Here is a 23328-nt window from a genome sequence, read left to right on the forward strand (position 1 = left end):
GCAGAAAAAGTGCCCTATTCTGGGGGTGGGAGAAATGCCACAAAGGACATCTATCAGTAAGGAAGAGAAGTGAGTACCAGGATTTATGGCAGGAATTGATAGGCTAACCTGTTTTGTGCAAATGCAGTTGGGTTTATGGTCAGGACTGACCTTATCTATAAAGTTGCTGACCCCCCAAAACTCTGAAGGGAAAAGATAAAACACCAGCTGCCAGTCTCTAGGTTGGACAGCCAGAAGGTCTGGATAATGAGAGCACTTTTCTGTACTGATTTCATCGAAGCTTTGACCTTGAAGTCAGTAAGTACCTTGCCAGTAAGGGACTACCTTTTAAAAGTTCTTTTGATATTGGACAATGCTCCTGGCCACCCAGAAACCCATAAGTTCAACACCAGCGGCATCAAAGTGGTCTGCTTGTATACAAATACAGCATCTCTAATTCAGCCTCTATATCAGGGTGACACAAGGACCTTTAAGGCTCATTACACCAAGTGCAATATGGAAAGGATTGTCAGGACTATGGAAGAGAACCCCAATAGAGAGAACATCGAGATAGCCTGGAAGGATTGTATCTCTGAAGATACCATTCTTGTTATAGAAAAAACCATAAAAGTCACCATGCTTTTTATTATTTTTTAAGCAATAAATCTTTATTGTTTGGGGCTCCAAACTGTATTTTTGGGGGCTCCAAAATCACTGCAGATGGTGACTGCAGCCATGAAATTAAAAGACACTTGCTCCTTGGAAGAAAAGTTATGACCAACCTACTGCTGCTGCTGCTGCTAAGTCACTTCAGTCGTGTCCGACTCTGTGTGACCCCACAGACGGAAGCCCACCAGGCTCCCCCGTCCCTGGGATTCTCCAGGCAAGAACACTGGAGTGGGTTGCCATTTCCTTCTCCAATGTGTGAAAGTGGAAAGTGAAAGTAAAGTCGCTCAGTCGTGTCTCACCCTTAGCGACCCCACAGACTGCAGCCCACCAGGCTCCTCCATCCATGGGATATTCCAGGCAAGAGTACTGGAGTGGCTTGCCATTGCCTTCTCCTACACAGCATATTAAAAAGCAGAGACATTATTTTGCCAACAAAGGTCCGTCTAATCAAAGCTATGGTTTTTCCAGTAGTCATGTATGGATGTGAGAGTTGGACTATAAAGAAAGCTGAGCGCTGAAGAATTGGTGCTTTTGAACTGTGGTGTTGGAGAAGACTCTTGAGAGTCCCTTGGACTGCAAGGAGATCCAACCAGTCCATCCTAAAGGAGATCAGTCCTGAATATTCATTGGAAGGACTGATGCTGAAACTGAAACTCCAATACTTTGGCCACCTGATGCGAAGAATTGACTCATTTGAAAAGACCCTGATACTGGTAAAGATTGAAGGCAGGGGTAGAAGGAGACAACAGAGGATGAGATGGTTGGACGGCATCACCAACTCAATGGACATGAGTTTGAGTGAACTCCGGGAGTTGGTGATGGACAGGGAGGCCCAGCGTGCTGCAGTCCACGGGGTCGTAAAGAGTCGGACACAACTGAGCGACTGAACTGAACTGAAACAACAAATCACCTTTGGTTTCTAAATTTCATCCTCCTCTTCCATAAAAGTGGCATGTGCATGCAAGTTCAGTCCCTTCAGTTGTGTCCTTTGCAACCCCATGGACTGTTGCGCACAAGCTCCTCTGTCCATGGGATTCTCCAGGCAAGAATACTGGAGTGGGTTACCATGCCCTCCTCCAGGGGATCTTCCCCAGGCAGGGATCAGACCTGTGTCTCTTGCATACCCTGCCTTGCAGGCAGATTCTTTACAGCTGAGCCACCAGGGAAGCCCTATAAAATTGGCACAGTATCTAGCTTTCAGACTTCTTGTGAAGATAAACAAATGCAAGGCACCTAAGATAGCATCTAGTATACAACTGAAGACCAGTTCATGTTATCTTTTATAATGGGAGAAAATAAACTTTATTTTAAATCTATGAATAAATAAATGCATAGTAAATATATATGCTACCTGGAAATGGTTCCTATTGTCATCTCCTATCCATGAATTCAATTAATGTCTCCTGAGAGCCAACTAAACACCAGGTACTACTCTTGCCACATTCACCCAGATGGGTTTCTGGATAAATATTCTGATAAATATACTCCTGGATGCTGAGAAGAGAATGTTTGAAGACAGGAAGGTTCAGATGAGCAGGTGCATTGCAACCACAGCTCTGGGGAAGGGAGAGAGAAATGTGAAAACACCGACCAGGGTGATGGGACATTTTGAACCTGGTACCAAAGATGCTAGCACCATCCTCAGGGGCATACTTGAATTAGAATCTAATCACAATTAGCCTTGGAGACCTTGGAGACTTCTTCTTCGACCTCTACATCTAATCCTTGACCCACTGAGCCACAGATGGCCACACCCAATGTTATGGGGTAGGAGTCAGGTTGACATCTAGCTGAGAGTCACTGAACTCATTTGCTAGGGCTGCCATAACAAATACCACAGACCACGGGGTGCTTACACAATAGGAATTTATTCCTCACAGTTCTGGAGGCTGGAAGTCCAAGGTCAAAGTGGTGGCAGGTTTGGTTTCTCCTGAGGCCTCTCTGCTTGGCTTGTAGAAGGCCACCTTCTCACTGTGTCCTCATGTGGTCTTTCCTATGTGCATACACCCCAGTTTCTCTTCATGTGTCCAAATTTCCTCTTCTTATACAAACATCACTGAGGTTAGATTAGAGCCCACCCATAGGACTTCAATTAACCATAGTTACACCTTTAAAGGCTCAATCTCCAAATATAGTCACATTCTGAGGTACTGCGGGTTAGAATTTCAACATATAAATTTGGAGGGAACATAGTTCAGCCTATAACAGTCACCAAGAAAGCCTATCTTTCAATAGGGAATTGTCTCATGTAACAAGAAGTCTAGAAGTAGTTGTTCAAAACTGGTACTCAAATATGTGATCAAGGACTCTATTCCTTCTATCTTCCCACCCTCCTGCCCTAATGTAGTTTTCAGCCTCAAAGTCACACTTTCACTCCAAGCAGAAAGCTGCAGAAGGCAAAGGGCCAAAAGTTATGCTAGTTACACCACACCCCTTTCCTCCACTCCAACCTTCATGGCCAGGATGACGTCACATGGTCGCCTCTAGCCGCAAGGGAGTCTTTGGAGATAAGCATGTTTCACTGGGCTTATGGTTTCTGTGATAACACCAGACTCTATTGGTAAAGGAGAAAGGAGAATGCTATTGGGTAAGAATGGCAGTGCCTTCCACAAGTAAAGCAGTGAAGATGCTGTTTTTCTAATGGTGGGCACTGGAAGTCCTTGAGGAGGAGTGTGCTGGGCTGCTGGCAAAACATTGAGATAATTTTGGGAGGAAGCCAACCCCACACTCTGGTGTCAGTTAACATCTAGCTATTAGAGGAAGGGGAAGCTGTGTCCTGTAATCAGGAGGAAGTACTTGGAGCTTCCAGAGGCCAACAGGGATGGAGAGATGCAACCAGAAATAGACTTGGGGGAGCAAGAAAGGAAAAGAAAAGTTAATGAGGTTGGAAAATCAGGGGGAAAGATGATCAGCTGAAAATTTAAAGAAGAAAAGCCTGGTAGTGGAAGGGCCAAGATGAGACTGAAATCAAGCAGGACCCTGTGGGGCTCCCAGGTGCAAACCCTTTCTGTGTCTCCTGTTTCTTACTTGTAGGAAATATATTTCATTCAGCCTCTTTGACCTTCCCTGAGTTCCAAAGGACAGACTTAAGCAGTTTCCAATCAGGGAAGGAAGGAGATGCTGAGACAAAGGAGTCTTGGGGCACCATCCTGGTTCCTCAAGAAATACACATAACAACCTATCTTTGAGTTCTGCAAGAACTAAGGCCCCCACCAAGGTGGAGGATGGAATGACGATGATGACCCTCCTGATTTCAATCAGCTAAAGCTTGGACTCTGTTGACCTTGGCCCGAGTTCTATGCTGAATTCGCCTCTGCTCAAGCCCCCTTCCTGAATATGCAGGTACCCTTAGCTTAAAACTGTCCAGGGAGAAACTGCTTTGGGAAAGATTCCTAGTGTTCTCCTTGCTTTTCACGAGCAATTAATCCTTCCTTCTCCCGAGCTTTGGTTTTGTTGTGTCTATTGGCTTGACACTTACCAAGAGGCAAACCCACTTTTCAGGTAACAAGTTTGGCAACTCTGGTAGAATATCTCTCTCCTAACACCCTGGGATAACAAAATACCCAGAGAGTAAGCAATGGCTATGGACAGTGAAAAGTGAACCCTTCCTCCTCCCTCTCCTGAATCTTTGGCAAAGTCTACTTTGCTCATGAACATTTAATTGGGGTGGGGGCACTCTGGAAAGGCATGATCAGGTCAGAATCAGTTGTGGCTGCACAAAGATTATTCAGTTTCCTGATTAAAGCAGGAAATTAAGAGTCTCGGGGAATCCACAGAAATGGGGGCATATGTTGGGCTTTCATAGACCTGGGGCTGATGAAGGGCTAAACCAAGGGGTCCGAGGGCCCTAGCCATTGTCCAGGCCTCATAAGGGAAAGATAGTGGCTGGAAAAGACATGACTTCTTTCTGAGATCTTTCTTCCATTGACACCTGAGCTAGGTAAGAGAAAGCCACCAGATATGGAGAGATGGCCCCAAATCTCTCCTCTCCAAGTCACCTCGGTTTGTCCTGGGAGAGAATCTTTGAAGGGTCTGCTCTCAGTCAACTTCCCTGGAACAAAGCGGTTCTACTAACCCTCCCCCCAGTACACATGCCCCATCTCCCTCCTGTGCTCTATAGTTTATGTAGTACTGATCATCATCTGGCACATTATATATCTTACATATGTATTTTTTAACTGTTTCAATTCAAATAGAAGCTGTGCGATGGCAGGATTTTGCTTGTTTCCTTCACTCCCATATTCCTAGTTCTTTGCACACAGTAGCTGTTCAGTTAACATGTCACATGAATCAGTCACATTAATTTTCTAGACAAGTCTAGAAGATTAGACTAGATTAGCTGAAACTAATGAAGTCAGCCCCTAAGGCCTTTTAATTTATAGATATCCAGAAGTTTAGAGTAACTTAAATACTCAAATTAATTGTCTTTAAGTGAGGGGATCTCAGACAAATTGACAGACTGTTGTGGGAGATATTTGAAAGCAGACAGAACTTTCTGCCCCACCTCTAGACACCCCATGAAATCAGCAACTTGCTCCCCAGAGGCAAATCCCATGGCAGAGATGCATGGGCAGCTGAGTAGGTCCCAAGCCACTTCTCCTTCCAGGGATCACGCGCCCCCTCCACAGACCTGAGCCTACAGCCAGCCAGCCTCCGCCTTGCAAGTTCTAAGACATCATTCTGGGGGAGTTTACGGCGTTATTAATATGGAAATATGCAGGGTGCTGTGGCCAGCAGCTCGCCCCTTTATTAATGGCAGTTATTCACAGCCTGGGAGTCAAAGGCGTTTCTGCTTGGGTACTCATTAAAACTGGCCCCATAAAGAATAGGAGAAGGGCAATAAATCAACCCTGGATGCAGCCACCTCGTCTCCCTGGGGCTGGGGGGCTGTTGCCACCAGAAAGTGGGATGACAACCAAAGAAGGAACCTCAGATCCTGCTGACTGAGTAGTGAACTGGACAGGCCACTCCCTCGACCACCACCTTGGTGCCGCCCTGGCCCCCACTCCATTCCAGAGAAGGGAGGCCCAGGACTGGGTCCTGTTGCTTTGAGACTCTCCAGCAACTAAGGGGTGAAAAAAGACAGAAGGAGAATCACACCACCTCAGAAACCCTGCCTGCCACCTACCCTGCTTTTCCCACAAGTCCTGTGAATCCCTGGAGTAAGAATCCCTTGGGTCATTAGGGGGACAAGTGAATACTGACGCAGTACCCACTTCTGCAGGAAAGTGTGGACCAGTCCCTTGACTTGTCTCACAGCTATGGAAACGAATAACATCTATGTGGGATTTGGGGTTGACAAAAATGTGTTGTCACTGCTTTTTACGTTTTCCATCCTACTTCACACTCCATACGTGTTGAGTCACAACTCTTTGTGTCATGATAATGATATTTATCATTATTATTATTATTGTGACTACTATTAGGAGAAGAGATTCCATTACTTTGCAGAAGCCTCAAGCAAGACTACTTAAAGAATTTATCCAAGAAGGTATAAATGTTTCCAAATGATAGTTGGCCATGGCTTTCAGTTATCAATGGCTGCAGAACAAATTGCCTCATTTTAAAAAATTTATTTTGTGGAAGTATAGTTGATTTACAGTGTGTTAATTTCTGCTGTACAGCAAAGTGACTCCGTTTTATATATAAATGTATACATATACATGTACACATACACACACATACGTATGTGTATATATAGGCACGCCCAGTCGCTTCAGTCGTGTCCGACTCTTTGCAACCCCGTGGACTGTAGCCTGCCAGGCTCATCTGTCCATGGGATTCTCCAGGCACTAACACTGGAGTGTTTACCATGCCCTCCTCCAGGGGATCCTCCCAACCCAGGGGTCGAACCCAAGTCTCCAGCATCTCCTGAATTGCAGATTCTTTACTGCCGAACTACCAGCAAAGCCCGCCCCACCCACCCCACACACACATATATATATTCTTTTTTTATATCTTTTTCCATTATGGTTTATCACAAGATATTGAATATAGTTCCCTGAGCTATATAGCAGGACCTTGTTGTTTACCCATCCTGTATGTAACAGTTTGTATCTGCTAACACCAAACTCCCAAGCCATCCCTCCCCCACCCTTCCTTCCCTTTGGCAACCACAGGTCTATTCTCTGTGTTTGTTAGTATGTTTCTGTTTCATAGATGAGTTCATTTGTGTCACATTTTAGATTTCACATATAAGTGATATATATGGTATTTGTCTGTCTGAGGTACTTCACTAAGTATGATCATCTGTTGGTCCATCCATGTTGCTGCAAATGGCGTTATTTCACTCTTTTCTATGACTGCAAACTATCCCAGTTTGCTGACTTAAAACAACAATTTGTTATTTCTTGTGATCTTGTGGGTTCCCTGGGCTCAGCTTCTTGACACAACAACTGGATCTTAAGACAACCCACACAGAAGCTGCAAGGCCTCTGAAGGTCTCAGCCAAGGAGTCCCACTGTGTCCCACCTACCACCTTCCATTGATCAAAGGCACAGAGCCAGCCCAGATGCAAGGGAGACTTCTCCCTTGATGGGAGAGATGGCCATCTTGTTACTACCATATTGGCTGTCCATCTTCCACAGCCCCATACCCTTTGACAAAGGAGACCCACTTTCTCCCTGGGCACTGTGTGCTCATCACCTCACCTATGCCACTGGGGTCTGCCTGACCAAAACGGAGCTGGGTTAGAGTGTAGCCTTTTATAATTCCCTTCCAAAGGTGAGAGTCTGTGGCTCCCACTGCCTCACAAATACTTTCAAACAAAAATGCTTTGGGGGGAATTCCCTGGTGGTCCAGTGGCTAGGACCCAGCACTTTCACTGCCAGGGCCCAGGTTCAAACCCTGGTCAGGGAACTAAGGTCCTGCAAGCTGCATGATGCAGCAAAAAAAAAAAAATTTTTTTTAGATGAACACCTATCTCCCCTCCACCACCAAGTCATAAATTTTAAACAATGTTTAGTGATATTTTACTTCTGCAAAGAGGTCAGAACCGAGAGACTTAGCTGAATTCGTTCCTACACTTTTTTTGACCCATCTTTTTCTACCAGATGGAAAGGAAAATAAGGGTCAAGAGTCAAATATGAGGCTCCTTTCTCAGTATATCCCTAGGAAAGCACAAGACTGACAAGTGAAAGGGGAATTACATCACACCTGAGGAAAAGAGAGATAAGCACTGGGTTACTGAACCCAAACAGACACGAGTTACAGGAGAGGGTGGGGAAATGAGTGACCCACACAGATGAGAAGAAGGTCACTCCTTGTGAAGGGTCCTGTACTGGAGCATGTGTGCAACAAAAACAAAAAATCTTACTTTTCAAAAAAAGGAAAAATTTTAAAGTGTTTTAAACACAAATTATTTTATACAAACTGCAAATATTGTTGAATAAACTTATTCATGTAGCCAACCAAAAGCTCCCTGAAAATTCCAAAATTTACTCACATAAATCACTTGTCTCATGCACCACTGTGCCACTGCTTGTTTTTTTTTTTCTTTTATCTTCACATAAAATGTCATCAAAGCACCAAATAAATTTGATTTGTAGGTACAGCGTGTCTCACACCCATAACCCTAGCTGTCTGTGTGGCGGCATCTCATCCTGGGCTCTGAATACATCTCCACAATACCTGGAAGAGCTCATTAGCACAGGATCCCATGAACTCAACAGAAGAATGAGTTATGAGGAGTTGAACCTTTACCGTCACCCAGAACTGTGTTCTGAGCATCAGCATATACAAACTAACTACATGGCAGGACCTTGGAATTAATTTTCAGGCTTTTCACCTGAGGAACCAGTGCAAACACAAAACTGAGCATCTCCTCCTGCCTTTTTTCCGAGTCTTCGACACAAGGAAGCAGCTTCCTTTTGATCCGGACCCATATTGTTTCTGGCTGGAAATTCACAGAACAATCTCTGAGAAGGTTGTAATACAAAATGTCAATTACATACCAAATATTCTATTTGTAATCTTGTTAAGGGTTGTCTCCACCAGTCTCTCCTTCTGTCAATTGTTATGTGGCCCTGAGAAAGCTCTTCTGGAGCTTCTTCACCACTTCGTGTTGGGTCCACGTTCAATTCACTTGGGGGCATCTTGGAAGAGGTTGCTGGGCCCTCAGGGACCACACAGCCACTGGCCCATGGGCAACACAAGTGCTAAAGTCCTAAGCACGAGCAGCAGCACTGGCTGAGGCTCTGTGGTTGCTAGTCCCTCGGCGCTTGTTGTATGGATGAGGAAACAAGACCCAGAGAAATCATGTGTTCTATTTAGATGGGTGGCAAAGAATAAAACTGAATCTCCTGTAAAGAAGTAGGGGGGGTGTGTAATGGAATACTACTCTACCATAAGAAAGAGTGAAGTAATGCCATCTACAGCAACACAGATGGGCCTATAGATTATCAGACTCAGTAAGATAGACAAACACCATATGACATCGCCACTCACATGTGGAATCTAAAATATAACATAAATGAACATACCTGCCAAACAGAAAGAGACTCACAGACATAGAGAACAGACGTCTGGTTGCCAAGGCAGAGAAGAGATGGATTAGGAGTTTGGGGTTAGCAGACATAAACTATTGTATAGAGAACGGAGAAACACAAGGTCCTCCTGGATAGCATAGGGAACTATATTCAACATCCTGTGATAAACCTTAATGGAAAAGAACATGAAAAGGAAAATTTCTATTTAACCGAATCCCCTTTCTATACAGCAGAAAATAACACAATATTATAAATCAATAAAATAAACTTTTTAAGTACCAAACATTAAAAAAAGGAAAAGATCATGAACTTCCTGAATCCTCAGCAACTCAGATGGGACAGACTTCGGGTATTAGACTCACCACAGAGACTCAGCAGGGAGTGGGGACCTTTCGATTCTGTTGTCCCCTCTCAGGCCCAAGCCTCCCTCTGTCCCCACCTTCTGAGTGTCCTTTTGCAGCCCTCCCTGGGCGTGGCTGACACACGTCTTATGTGAGGGTCCACAGGCAGGGCCAGCTTCCTGAGGGTGTGACCTGAGTGTAGAAGGGCCCATGCTGGATTACTTTTTTTAGGATTGTTTTCTCTATGTGGACCATCTTAAAAGTCTTTATTGAATTTGTTACAATATTGCTCCTGTTTTATGTTTTGGTTTATTGGCCACAAGGCATATGGGATCCTAGCTCCCTAATGAGGGATCGAACCCACACCCCCTGCATTGGAAGGCAAAGACTTAACCACTGGACCACCAGGGAAGTCCCTTCGCCTCCAGCCTCCATACTTGGTTTAATGTTCTAACACCATCATCTTGAAAGTCTTAGTTATGAAAATGGAAACCCATTTTCATTTTGCTCTGGGCCCTGTAAATTATATAGCCAGTACTGTCCACAGTTCATACAATAAAATAGTCACCTTCAACTAGATAGCAAGGAATACAAAGCTTAAAACTCTCCCTCACATCTTGAGTGTGGGCAGAACACAGACTGATTCCAGAGCAACAGGGACCTCCCCCACAGCTCTCTCCCAATGGGGGCTGAGGAAAGGGATCAGAAAGAATCATTGCTCAAAAGTGAGTCAGATATACGTCAGGAAAGCTAGGGAATCAGTGCCCTAAATCAATGGAGAGCAAGACTATTTTTATGGAGATGTAGCAGATTATACCATAAAGAAAATCCCGGGTGGTCAAAAGTACAAACTTCCAGTTGTAAGATAAATCCTGGGGATGTAACAGAAAGCCTGGTGATGACAGTTAACAATACTCTATTGTATATTTGAAAGTTGCCAAGAGAGTTGATCTTAAAAGTTCTCATCACGAGAAAAAACAAATGTAAATATGTGTGTGATAGGTATTAACTAAACTTATTATAATACTTATTTTGGAATATATACACATATTAGATCATTATGTTATATGCCCAAAAGTAATACAATGTTATATGTCAATTATATCTCAATTTTTAAAAATCTCAAAATTAAAAAAAAAAAGAAGCATCACTGAGAAGCCCCTATCCCTGTGCTGGGAACTCAGGGAAACGACCCTTGTTCCTGACTCCCAACCACCCATCTGCAGCTGATGCAACCCTGGGCTAATTAACTAACCTCTTTGAGTCCCTGTTCTTTCTTCTCTCCAATTATAAAAGCAATAAATGCACATTATAGAACAATTGAAAAGTGCAGAAAAACAAAAGGAAAGAGTACCTCTAACCTTTTATCTAAGTACCAGCGTTGTTAACACACTTGCCAGTCCTCTCTGCCTAAGTTTCACTCTTTCAGATATGTAAGAATGGCCCACCTTCCTCCCCTTCCCCCCAAAAAGAATTTGGGTGCCCTTTGGGAGTTTCTACTGCTGGTTGCCTAGAAAGCAGATTGAAAGGGTGGAGAAATAGTAGCTGACCTCAGGGGTGGTGAGAGAAGCTGGGTGTTGTCCAGACACCAAGGCTCTTGGGAGGGTTGCTCTCTCTGGATCCAGAGGGGGCCCCAGAGAAGGACCTATACAGGCAGCCCAGCCTGTGACAGATGTCCTGCACCCTAAGAGCATCCTGCTCACTTGTTGCTACCCCAACTCAGATGACCAGGAAGTGGAATGAAAACAGGGAAGGAGAAATATTCTGTTGTGGGAGAGATTGTCGGAGGCAAGCAAACACGGGCTGGCAGGTCAATCTTCAAGCCACAGCCCTCCTAGATGAATAGAAAAGATGGCCATTTCTGAGGCAGCATCTTTCCAGGACCAGAGGTGGGGCCTTCCACGAGGCTGGTGGGGGATGAGTTGGGAGACAGGAGGAAGGCGCTGCAGGTCAGTCTCCAACTGATCCCGCAGGCTGATGGCATCTGGGAAATACCTGCAACATTAAGAGTGGATCAGCGTGTATGTAATGGTCTATCCTGTTTCTTCAAGCAAACATATCATAAATGATTTTCCACCTCATTGTTAATCTTCATAAACTTCATAATTTTCCATTCCGTGGATATACCACAATCTATTTGACAATGCAATGAACATCTTAGTAATTAAAGATTTTCCACATTTAGAATTATTTCCTTAGGCTGTAATCCCAGGGGAAAAAAATTAGATGAAAAGTATTGTACTTTTATAAGTCACTCAATATACCAATTTCCAAATGACCCCAATTTGCAATTCACAGTTTCGGCTGAAAACTCTGTACAAAGGAGAAAATATGAATATAAGAGGTCTGCCCTCTCTTGGCTATGCAGCGTCCAAAGCTGCTTGCCACCCAGGCTGTTGGCACATGGTCATCTTGGCTACAATTTCTGCACCCGCATTCCTTTGTTCGTGTTAATTTTCCAAGCCTAGTTCTCTTCTGAGTCCAAGCTTGATTTCTCAGTCAATTCTGAGTGTTACTCAGTGGCCTTCCAAGGAATACCTTTTCTGCTCAGGTTAGCCGGTGTCTAGTCCTGAGCTTCCAAGCAAGAGCCCTGACTAATAAACCACCTCGAGCAGACCTGTGCTGGTGCCTACCCTGTGAGCCCTCGGGACAAAATAGGCTTGCTCAGGGAGACAAATGCAACCCAGGGTAGTTGTGAGAAGGTAGATGGAGACCAGTAGATATGTCCCATCACCTCCCCCCACCTCTACTCCTCCAAGAGGGAATCCAGGATGATCATTGCTCCACTGGCGGCCGGGAGTTTGTCTTGCCGAGTGGCCCCCCACCAGCAGGGACCTCAAGGAGGCTGGGGAAGTGGGGGAAGAAAATAGAGAAGAGACCTGGCCGAAGACAGGGTCCAACAGAGAGGGTGCAGGAGAGAAGTGCTGGATCTGGAAATCGTTTACATCCTGCCGAGTGTGTCATGTAACCCCAAAACCGTCCTCCCCCTAAAGTCCTCTCTAAAACTCTAAGAAGTTTCCTCCTCTCAGGGTCCTCTTTGCGACTAGCACCTTGAAACTGAGCCCTTATTGTTATTATGCAGAGACAAGTCATCATCCAGCTCCTCCGCCTCCCAAGCCTGGCCTTCTGGCCTCCACGCTCCCAGGATATAAAACCACATTCAGTCATCTTTTCAAGCAAGAAGCCCACCTGCTCCTCACAGCTGGGGAACTGCTCCTGCAGATCCAGAACATGGGGAAGTAGGAACTGGCATCATCTCTGTAACTAACAGGGAGACAGGAAGGGCCTACTGGCTCTACTGGCCTGTGGTTCCTCCCTGCTGGCCCACACAGTGCTGTGTGTTACCCCCGCAGGGTTAGCTTGATTTATTTGAATTAGCTGCCAATTTTTTTAAGTTCTCTCTCTCTCTTTTAATTAAAATATAGTTGATTTATTGCTGTTGTTTAGTCTCTAAATCATGTCCGACTCTTTTGCGACCCCATGTAGCCTGCCAGGCTATTCTGTCCATCAGATTTCCCAGGCAAGAATATTGCAGTGTGTTGCCATTTCTTTCTCCAAGGAGTCTTCCGAACCCTGGTGGCTCAGCAGTAAGAACTGCCTGTCCAGCAGGAAACATGGATTCAATTCCTGGTCAGGAAGGGATCAATATGTGTATACTATATGCATTATATATTGTTTTAAATTTTTTTAACTTTTTATTTTATATTGTGTCATAGCTGATTAACGATATTGTGATGGTTTCAGGTGAACAGAGAAGGAACTCAGCCATGTGTATACATGTATCCATTCTCCCCCAGACTCTCCTCCCAACCAGGCTGCCACATAACATTGAGCGGAGTTCCATATTCTATACAGTAGGACCTTGTTGGTTATCCATTTTAAATATAGCAGTGTGGACATGTCCATCCCAAACTCCCTAGCTATCTTTTCCCCCTATTCTTCCTCCTACCCTGCAACAGTAAGATTGTCCTCTAAGTCTGTGAGTCTCTTTCTATTTTGCGAATAACTTCACTTGTATCATTTCTTTTTAAATTCTACATATAAGGGATGTCATATATTTTTCCTTCTCTGACTTACTTCACTCAGTGTGACAGTCTCTAGGTCCATCCATGTTCCCACAAATGGCATTATTTCATTCTTTTTCATGGCTGAGTAATATTCCATTGTATATGTGCACCACATTTTCTTTATCCATTCCTCTGTCAATGGACATTTAGGTTGCTTCCATGTCTTGGCTATTGTAAACAGTGCTTCAATGAATATTGGGGTGCATATATTCTCTCAGATAATGTTTTTCTCCAGATATATGCATAGCATATATGCATGGGATTGCAGGGTCATATGGTAGTTCTATTTTTAGTTTTTTAAGGTGCATATATTCTCTCAGATAATGTTTTTCCAGATATATGCATAGCATATATGCATGGGATTGCAGGGTCATATGGTAGTTCTATTTTTAGTTTTTTAAGGAACCTCCATTCTGTTCTCCATAGTGGCTACACCAATTTACATTCCCACCAACAGTGTAGGAGGGTTCCCTTCTCTCCACACTCTCTCCAGAATTTACTGTTTGTGAATTTTTTGATGATAGTCTTTCTGGCTGATGGGAGGTGATATTTCATTGTAGCTTTTATTTCTTTATACATATATATATATATACACACACACACACATATTCTTTTTCATTTTTCACAGGATATTGAGTACAGTTTCCTGTGTTGTATAGTTAAGACTTTATTGTTTACTCATTCTATATATAATAGTTTGCATCTGATAATCCCAAACTCCCAATCTTTCCCTCCACCTCCCCACCCTCCCCTTGTAATTGCCAATATTTAAATTTTAGGTGCTTCTCTCAAGAATCAAGAGACCTGGAAGCTTTGGGCCCACATGTCTGCAGCAGTATAGGCCACCCAGAGACAGAGTGTGTGCACTGTGGCAGCCCGCAGACCTGTTCTCTCCCGTCTTTTCCAGGACAGAGGGCCTGGGCCATCCCCCACTAACCTGCATGGGGGCTGGGGTTAAATGGAAGGCAAACCCAGTGGAGGCACTAAGCAAGGGCAGCCTCTTTCTGTTCTCACTTCCATGATCCACTTTTTTCACTTACTCGTCATCACAAAAGCAGTTAGTAACAAAGGAAAAACAACAGAACAGCAATCAGCTATATTCCGATGGGAAATCTACCCATGACCAGAGGCTGAAGCACTGGGAAGCCAAACCTTGTTCGAACATCCTCTTACCTAACGGTGACAAAGAGAGGTTCCCATAGCAACTGGAGCTCTGGACTCGGTGGTGAGTTTTCTCTGCCTGAAGCTAACTACTGTGTTCAGAAAGCAGGAAAAAAAGACAAAGACAGTTGAGCAAAGGTCCACAAGCAGATAAATTGCTTTTTCATGAGCTCTCTTCTATAGTCAACTTCCCACTGATCAGAGTGGACAGCTGCTTCTGAATCATGACCTCTAAATCTGAGAGTATGGAGGGCTCTCTGACCCCCAAAAATGGATCACTTTCTCTTCCTCCCTCATGTTTTGCAACAGCCCTCCCTACACTGTCTTGTGTAGCCCCCACACTGTAAGCAATCACTCAGTCGATGAGCACTTAATTGAGCATCTACTATGTGAACAGAACAAATGTGGTCCCTTTTGCAGGCAAATCACAACAGCTGTGATGGCCACTCTGAGGGGAAAATGCTGGTGGCTATATGAGTGAGCCTCATTCACAAAGAAAGAGGCGAAGTTCTCTGTGAGGAAGGACCATTTACCCTGAGACCAGAGGACGAACAGGAGGAAGCTGGACTGTGAGCTCTCCCAAAAGCAGAGCAAGTAGAAAGGCACCAAGGTACACAAAACGTAGGCTGCTGGGGGGAAGCTCAGTAAACAAGGGGGGACAGTGGCCAAGCTGAAGCTGGGGACACAGTGGCAGGGCTGGCCTGTACAGGGCCTTAGAGCCTCAGCAATTATTGTAAGTGCAATGGAAATGCAGTTCAGGATTTCTAACAGAGTTGCTGTATGAAGAAAGATTAGAAAAGAGATCATGACAGGGTGATTTAAGTAGTGTCAGACAAGGTGGAGAAAAGGAAGTGATTTGAGATAATTTTTTATGTAGACTTGACAAGCCTCTGTGATAGGGACAGGAGGCCAGGGAAAAGCATTCAAGCTGACTCTTAGAAATTAATTTTTCTAAGGTGTAAAACGGCTCTTAAATATATGAAAAGATGCTCAACCAGGCTTACAATAAAGGAAATATAAATTAAAACCACAAGGAGATTCTTTCCATGTCTGGGCAACTGTAAATAATGCCTCTATGAACATAGGGGTGCATATACCCTTTTGAATTAGAATTTGTCCAGGTATATTCCCAGAAGTGAAATTGTTGGGTCATATGGGAATTCTAGTTTTAGTTTTTTGGGGAAACTCCATACTGTTTTCTATAGCAGCTGCACCAATTTACATCCCCACCAGTAGTGTACAAAGTTTCCCTTTTCTCCTCATCCTTGCCAACATTTATTATTTGTGACTTACTGAACCTAAGGTCTCATCAACAGATGAATGGATAAAGAGGATGTGGTACATATATACAACGGAACACAACTGAGACATAAAAAGAATGAAATGTTGCCATTTGCAGCAACATGGATGGACTTGGAGGGTATTATGCTAAGTGAAATGAGTCAGAGAGAGAAAGATAAATATTGTATGATATCACTTATATATGGAATCCAAAAAATACAACAAACGAGTGAATATAACAAAAAAGAAGCAGAGTCAGAGATAGAACAAACTAGTGGTTACCAACTGGGAGACAGGAGAGACAATTTAGGGGTAGGGGAGTAGGAGGTACAAACTATTGGGTATAAGATAGGCTCAAGTATGTATTGTCCAACACAGAGAATAGAGCCAATATTTTGTAGTAACTGTAAATGAAAATTTTATAATTTTTTATTAATCTTTATTAGAATATAGTTGCTTTACAACATTGTGTTAGTTTCTGCTATACACCAAAGTGAATCAGTTATACCTATCCACATACCCCCTCTTTTTTAGATTTGCTTCCCATTGAGGTCACCACAGAGCACTGAGTAGAGTTCCCAGTGCTATACAGTGGGTGCTCATTAGTTATCTGGTTTATCTAGATTATACAAAGTAGTGTATATAACGGAGAAGGCAATGGCACCCCACTCCAGTACTCTTGCCTGGAAAATCCCATGGACGGAGGAGCCTGGTAGGCTGCAGTCCATGGGGTCACTAAGAGTCGGACACGACTGAAGAAACTTCACTTTCACTTTTCACTTTCATGCACTGGAGAAGGAAATGGCAATCCACTCCAGTGTTCTTGCCTGGAGAATCCCAGGGACGGGGGAGCCTGGTGAGCTGCCGTCTATGGGGTCGCAGAGTCAGACACGACTGAAGTGACTTAGCAGCAGCAGCAGCAGTGTATATAAGTCAACCTCAGTCTCCTAATCATCCCATCCTCTCTCCCTGCCTTGGTATCCAGAAGTTTGTTCTCTACATCTGTGTCTCTATTTCTGCTTTTCAAAGAAGTTCATCTCTACCATTTTTCTAGATTCTGCATAAAAGCAATATTATACAATACTTGTTTTTCTCTTTCTGACTTAACGTCACTCTGTATGACAATCTCAAGGTCCATCTGTGTCTCTGCAAATGGCACTATTTTGTTCCTTCTATAGCTGAGTGATATTCCATCATATATGTGGACCACATGTTATTCATGCATTCTTCTGTTGATGGACATTTAGGTTGCTTCCATGTCCTGGCTATTATAAATAGTGCCGCAAGATAGGCTGGGTGAAACATAGGCTCAAGGATGTGTTGTACAATGTGGGGAATATAGTCAACATTTTGTAGTAACTGTAAATGGAAAGTGACCTTTAAACAATGTATTAAAAGTTTTTCTTTTAATGTTAAACCCACAGGGAAATACCATTTATCACACATCAAATAAATGAAAATCTATAAACATAACAAAACACACTGATGATAATGTTATGGAGGAACAAAACTTCTCTTCCATGGCTAGTTGTGGAACAATCCCTGCAGAGGGGAATTTGGCAAAATTACATATGCATTTCCCTTTTGTACCATATACTCCACTTCTATCTCAAAGAAATGTCAACAAAAATGAAGGAGAAAAAAAGATCATTGCACAAAGCTATAATCATAGTACTACTGTAATAGCAAAAGACTGAAAAATCCAAATATCCATCAACAGGAAATTAGTTGGATCAACTATTGGACATTGAAGTACTCTGCAGCTGGAAAAAGGAATAAGAACTACCTCTAAAACTGATACGGGGTCATCTTAAGGAAATAACTAAGCAGGGAGGGAGGAAAGATCAAAGTACAAAAGAGGGGAATAGTACACCATATCTTGCAGAAGACTAAGTGGAAGATTTATTCATTTGCATTTGCTTATATTTTCAAAAAGAAACATGGAAGCACAAGCAAGCAAAGAAAAATACATGTACTGGACATCAACCAAACGACAAATATTGTGTATCAATGCACGTATGTGGAATCTGAAAAAACTGGTATAGAGAATCTTATTTACAAAGCAGAAATAGAGACACAGACAGAGAACAAACCTATGGATACCAAAGAGAAAAGCGGTGGGATGGGAGGAGTTCGGAGATTGGGACTGACACATACACATTATTGATACTACATACAGAATAGAAAACTAATGAGAAACTACTTATAGCACAGGGAACACCACTCTGTGGTGACCTAAATGGGAAGGAAATCCTAAAAAAAAGAATATATATGTATACATATAGCTGGTTCATTTTGCCTACAGTAAAAACTAACGCAACATTGTAAAGCAACTATACTCCAACTAAAAAATTTTTTTAAAAATACAGCACCAGGAAAGTGAAAAGACAGACAACAGAATGAAAGATAATTATTAGCAAATCATATATCGGATAAGAGACTTGTATCTAAAATATATGTGTTTAGTCATTCATTGCGTCTGACTCTTTGCAGCCCCATGAACTGTAGCCCGACAGGCTCCTCGGTCCATGGGATTCTCCAGGCAAGAATACTGGAGTGGGTTGCCATTTCCTTTTCCAGGGGATTTTCCCAACCCAGGGATCAAACCTGCGTCTCCCGTGTCTCCTGTGTCTCTGGATTGCAAGCAGATTCTTTACCCACTGAGCCACCTGGGAAGTCCAGAATTTATAAAGAAACTCTTATAATTCAACAATTAAAAGACAAATAGGCAAATGTTTAGCTCGATAAAAGACTTAAATAGATATTTTTCCAGGAAGAGACACAAATGGCCAAAAAGGTATGGAAAGATGCTCAGCATCATTAGTCATCAGGGAAATGCAAATCAAAAACTACAGTGAGAAAAAAGAAACCTACAGTGAGATGTCACTTTCTACCCCTGGGATGGCTATCATCAAAAAGTCAGATAGACGCCAGTAGAAGCCTGAAACGTCCTGTAGCTGCTGAAGATTCTTCAATCACTGTGTCAAGCGACACAGATGTTTCTCTTTTTTCACATGATGAAGATCAGGGATCTAAACTTGTCCAAAAAGCTAGAGAGGCACCATTTGTCCCATTGGAATGATGGGTTTTGCAGCAATTGTTACATATGGATTATATAAATTGAAGAGCAAAGCAAATACTAACGTGTCTGTTTGCCTGATCCACATGCATGTGGCAGTCCCAGGCTTTGTTGTGGGAGCAATGACTTTCGATATGGAATAGTCCCTGTATAGAAAATTCTGGGCAAAACTTAAACCTCCGAAGAGGAGATATTGCCTTGGTCTTGTTGGTGGTGCTTGCTTTAGCTAGACATCTCATACAGAGGTGATACGTCTATGTTGAAAATGAGTTGTTTGGGTCAAACAAGAACATGTTAATTTGAATACTGCCTTCCTTTCTTGCAGGCTTGTACTGGGTACAAAGGCAGGCCATTCCTGAGGATGCCATTCCAGAAGAGAGTGGTGATGAGGGTAAAGAAGACCCTGAAAAGCAAATCTCACTGTGTTCCTCAGACAAACAAACTGCCTGTAAGGAACACTTCTCTGACTCTGATGAGGAGGGGAAGGCAGTTGTAAGAACTTTTCCAACTTCAAAAAAGCTGAGAATCAAAACAGAAGATGAGAAGAATAAAGACCAAGAAGAGAAAAAAGAAGTCACAGAAAGGGAGAAAACCAAGGAGAAGCAAGAAGCCAAAAGAGGAGGCCAAGGTGGCCTTAACAGACTTCTCCAGTTCTGGCTTCTTACCAAGTTCTCCACCTTTATCTTCCAATCCCTAAAATTTTGTATTTTCTACTTTTCTGTGTATTTATATAAAAGATATTAAATATAATACCACACATCTCGGATCGTGTGTGGCTCGGTGGTTCTTGGTTGTGCAGAGAATTAAGCCCCATCTTCACAGCTAGATTTTCAAAACTTTCAGCATAGGCAACCCAACACAGCCCTCCAGTTCTGTCACCCCACAAGAAATGATGACTGCTCTACTTACCTGCGATAGGTACCATTTACTGAGCCGTTGTTACGTGCCTAACACTGCGCTAAGAGCTTTACATATTTCATTTTATCCTTATGTGATTTTGTAAGGTAAACATTGTCTGTATAGTATATTCCACAATAAACCAGTGATCACTAACACTCTGTACAGTGCTTACAATGTGCTAAGCCAGCGTCCAATAGAAATATTATGTGAACCACATATGTAATTTAAAATTTCTAATTGCCACATCAAAAAATTCTAAATGGTAAAAATTATTTTTTTAATTTTTATTTTATATTGGAGTATAGTTGATTTACAATGTTATGTTAGTATCAGGTATACAGTAAATTGATTCAATTATACACACAGATGTATCTATTCTTTATTCTTTTCCCACATAGGTTATTACAGAATATTGAGTAGAATTCCCTATGCTATACAGTAGGACCTTGTTGACATTGATATCTATTGATATTATTTATTTTATGTATAGTAATGTGTACATCTATTTCTGCTTCATTGACTATGCCAAAGCCTTTGACTGTGTGGATCACAATAAACTGTGGAACATTCTGAAAGAAATGGGAATCCCAGACCACCTGACCTGCCTCTTGAGAAACCTGTATGCAGGTCAGAAAGCAACAGTTAGAACTGGACATGGAACAACAGACTGGTTCCAAGTAGGAAAAGGTGTATGTCAAGGTTGTCTATTGTCACCTTGCTTATTTAACTTATATGCAGAGTACATCATGAGGAACGCTGGGCTGGAAGAAGCACAAGCTGGAATCAAGATTGCTGGGAGAAATATCAATAACCTCAGATATGCAGATGACACTACCCTTATGGCAGAAAGTGAAGAGGAACTCAAAAGCCTCTTGATGAAAGTGAAAGAGGAGAGTGAAAAGGTTGGCTTGAAGCTCAACATTCAGAAAACAAAGATCATGGCATCTGGTCCCATCACTTCATGGGAAATAGATGGAAAAACAGTGGAAACAGTGTCAGACTTTATTTTTGGGGGCTCCAAAATCACTGCAGATGCTGATTGCAGCCATGAAATTAAAAGACGCTTGCTCCTTGGAAGGAAAGTTATGACCAACCTTGATAGTATATTAAAAAGCAGAGACATTACTTTGCCAACCAAGGTCCGTCTAGTCAAGGCAATGGTTTTTCCCGTGGTCATGTATGGATGTGAGAGTTGGACTGTGAAGAAAGCTGATCGCCGAAGAATCGATGCTTTTGAACTGTGGTGTTGGAGAAGACTCTTGAGAGTCCCTTATACTGCAAGGAGATCCAACCAGTCCATTCTAAAGGAGATCAATCCTGGGTGTTCATTGGAGGGACTGATGCTAAAGCTGAAACTGCAATACTTTGGCCACCTCATGCGACGAGTTGACTCACTGGAAAAGACTCTGATGCTGGGAAAGGTTGGGGGCGGGAGGAGAAGGGGACGACGGAGAATGAGATGGCTGAATGCCATCACTGACTCTGTGGACATGAGTTTGAGTGTACTCCGGGAGTTGGTGATGGACAGGGAGGCCTGGCGTGCTGTGATTCATGGGGTCGCGGAGAGTCGGACACGACTGAGCGACTGAACTGAACTGAACTGAATGTGTAAATGGTGGCTCAGATGGTAAATGCAACGCAGGAGACCTGGGTTCAATCCCCTGATCAGGAAGTTCCTCTGAAGAAGAGAATGACTACCCATCCCACTGTTCTTGCCTGGAGAATTCCATGGACAGAGGAATCTGGCGGGCTACAGTGCCTGGGGTGGCAAAAAGTCAGACATGACTGAGCAACTAACACTTTCACTTTTCAGTGTGTAGATGTTGACATTTATTTTAAAAAGCCTAAGGACAAGGAAAAAAACGTAAAAAAATATTAAACCTCACTCAGCAGACTTAATCACATCATTGGAAGCAATATCGTGAAAGTGCTACAGAGAGAGATGGGTAGAGACACAGACAGTAGGATGAGGGCTACGAGAAACTCTGATCATAACATTCGGCACAAAGAAAGTTAGGGTGAGCGAGGAGAGGCACAAGCAGAGATTTCAAAGACATAAAACCTGATAATCTGTAAACTGAACTGGAAATATAAAAATAAACTTGTGAATTATTTTTCCCTTTTAAAAGTATGTCTTGGATAAAAAAGGTCCTACTGACAACATGGGGAGTATATTCAGTATTCTGTAATAAACCATAAGGGAAAAGAATATGAAAAAGAACACATATACATACAACTGAGTCACTCTGCTGTGCACCAGAACTAACACAACATTGTGAATCAACTATATGCCCATAATAAATAAATAAATGTTTTTTAAAATATGTCCTGGCAGTGTCTACTCAAAAGGTCCAACAGCAGTGATAACCAGGAGCAACCAGCAACTCCTCATGCCCATACTGGGGTCTTTAAACACCATTTCTCATTAAAAGAAAACCAGATACCCTGAAGATTGAATAATGAGTCTGGAGTATCTTAGGTTTGAATGTAAGAAAGCATTCAAACACTCCTAACTGCATCAAAATTGTTACAGAAATTATTCTATAGGTTGAGTACTGACTGGGGATGGACCATTTAGGTTCAAAGGATAAAATTTCTGATACCTTAATCTGGAGGTGGTCATACAGGTGTGTGTGTGTGTGTGTATATATCTTTTACTTATTTCTTTTTTTCCCAATTGTGGTGAAAAGTGCATAGCATAAAATAAGTCATTTTAACCATTACTCTTTGTTGACAAAGGTCCATATAGTCAAAGCTATTGATTTTTCCAGTAGTCATGTACAGGTGTGAAAGTTGGACCACAAAGAAGGCTGAACACTGAAGAATTGATGCTTTTGAATTGTGGTGCTGGAGAAGACTCTTGGAGAAGGTTGAAAATTCTACAAGCCAGGCTTCAACAGTACATGAATTGTGAACTTCTAGATGTTCAAGCTGGATTTAGAAAAAGCAGAGGAACCAGAGATCAAATTGCCAACATCCACTGGATCATCGAAAAAGCAAGAGAATTCCAGAAAAACATCTACTTCTGCTTTATTGATTATGCCAAAGCCTTTCACTGTGTGGATCACAACAAACTGTGGGAAATTCTGAACGGGATGGGAATACCAGACCATCTAACCTGCCTCCTGAGAAATCTGTATGCAGGTCAAGAAGCAACAGTTAGAACTGGACATGGAACAACAGACCGGTTCCAAATAGGAAAAGGAGTACGTCAAGGTTGTATATTGTCACCCTGCTTATTTAACTTATATGCAGAGTACATCATGCAAAATGCTGGGCTGGATGAAGCACAAGCTGGAATCAAGATTGCTGGGAGAAATATCAGTAACCTCAGATACCCAGAGGACACCACCCTTATGGCAGAA

The 23328-nt window shown here is 42.7% G+C and overlaps 1 pseudogene; it reads left to right on the top strand.

The window, feature by feature from the left end:
• Positions 1–19293, top strand: part of LOC148778539 (uncharacterized) — a 33660-nt pseudogene extending 14367 nt beyond the window's left edge.
• The last annotated feature ends 4035 nt before the right edge of the window (positions 19294–23328 follow it).

The sequence above is a fragment of the Moschus berezovskii genome, chromosome 2, assembly GCF_049115385.1.
Source record: "Moschus berezovskii isolate FMDL1 chromosome 2, NW_MosBer_1.0, whole genome shotgun sequence".
Taxonomy (NCBI): Eukaryota; Metazoa; Chordata; class Mammalia; order Artiodactyla; family Moschidae; genus Moschus; species Moschus berezovskii.